The following is a 1,978-nucleotide window of genomic DNA, read 5'->3' on the forward strand; positions in this document are numbered from 1 at the left end:
CGCGGAGATGTTGATAGGGAAAATGTAGCGCCCTGAGGAACTGAGCACACCTTGAGTGAGGGTGAACTCTTCGTATCTTTTCCGTGAAGGCGTCCGTAGGTCACGGGACAGGCGTTCGGATGACGATGATCATGACGATGTGGTAGAGGAGGAGGAGGAGGAGGAGGGGAGCTACACACGTGCTCACCGTGTGACGTGAGCATGCCGTAGTGCGCCCGGACCCTTGGCTTTCTTACCTGTCAACTGGGGACAAATACTTGACTTACAGGACTGAACTGGGGTTACCACAGCCTCACGGTGTAGCTGGGATTGGAACTGCCTCCGGCTGCGAATCCAGCGCGATTCTGGGTCCTGTGTTGGGGTTTGGTGCGGGCTGAGCCCTGCTGGAGAAGAGAGTTTGGCCTTTTGAAAACAAATGGCTGCTTCCACCTCATGGACTGGGGCTTGGGGGCCTTGGGGCCCGGGCAGCTCCGGCTTGGGCTCTGGACGATGCTAGAGCAGCAGTGGGGTGGGTGAGGGCATCCTGAAGGGAGGAGAAGGGTCAGACTGGGCTTCCCCCAGAAGCGGGTCCGGCACAGGCCTCCCCCTGTCCCTCCCATGGGAGCTGGGACCTTCCTCCGGAGCTGCTGGGGGAGAGGGAGGGGTCCTTCTAGAAGGGGCTGCAAAGCATTCCTGAAGGCTGGCTGGGGACGGGATGCGGGGAGGTCTCCACCTCCCCAGCCTCACAGGGGCTGAGGGTTGGATCTGGGAGGCGGCCTCCTCGCCTCTGAGGGCTGAATAATAGAACCTACTTTATTTAATCCTCATGGTGATCGTTGGAGGTAGGCGTTACTAGAACCCCCATTTTACAGAGGAGGAGACTGAGGCATGGAGGTTGACTGCTTCAAGGTCGCACAGCTGGAAGGGGGCAGAGCTGGGTTGAGCTCGGGGCTGGCAAACTGATAGGACTGGGCTGCCTCTCCTCTTGTTGTGTGATCTTGGGCAAGTTACTTCACCTCTGGGGCCTTCCTACCCCCCAAATTATGACCATGTTACTCCTGTTTCATAACTGGCTGTTTTTTGCCAGGCTCTGGGCCAGGTGTGTCCCATATATGTTCTCAGTTAATTCTCACCTTAGCCTGGGAGGTGGGTGATGCTCGGTGGGGGAAAGGCTTGCCCAGGGCCTCCACCCCTCACAGGGCTCTGTCGTCTGTGAAATGGGCTACTGTGAGCATCACTGTGGGTGGAGCCAGGAGAGCTCTCTTTGTAAATAGCGCAGGCTGTCAACAAAATGGGGGGGTGGGCTCATGTCTGGGCCATTTGATCGTGGCACAGGTGACGGGAATATCTAGAACAGAGGATGAGAGGGCTCTGCAAAGCCACCATTCCCCCTAGACACACCGTGGCTGCCCCAGTGATGGGCTCACGCTCTGCCTTGTAGCCAGGCCTGCCTTTAATCCCCTCTGGTCTTAGGACCTTGTGTGGAGCTCACGTTTACATCCCTGCCGCCCCATCCTTGAGCCCTGGCCCCACTGCACCTAAGGTTCTCTCTGGCCCGAGTGACTGAGGCTCAGAGAGGAGGAGTGACTTGGTGGGAGTCACACAGCCGCCAGGAGAAGAGTCAGAATGCTTTCCTGATAGACCATGAGCTCCCAGGGGCAGCCTCTGTGGCTGCCTTGTTCTTTGCTGAACCCCCAAGGCCAACTTTGTGTCCAGCCCAGAATTCAGTGGTTTGAGTGAATGAAGAGGGAATGAATGAAGGCAGGCAGGCAGCCAGGAGTATGACCTTTGGAGCCCCCGGCTGGGGCTTCGTGTTCTCTCCTGTGGATGTGGGTTGGGGGGGACGGGTGGAGGCTGGCAGAATCCTTGCTGGGTCCAAGGCGTGTACCTGTGGCTGGGAGGGGCCAGGGGGCCGCCACGGCGAGCCTGCCGGCCTGAGTTGCCGAGACTTGCCTTCCCACGTCTGGGTGGGAACGGAGCACTGTGGCTCTGGGCTCCA

The sequence above is a fragment of the Myotis lucifugus genome, unplaced genomic scaffold, assembly GCF_000147115.1.
Source record: "Myotis lucifugus unplaced genomic scaffold, Myoluc2.0 scaffold_438, whole genome shotgun sequence".
NCBI lineage: Eukaryota > Metazoa > Chordata > Mammalia > Chiroptera > Vespertilionidae > Myotis > Myotis lucifugus.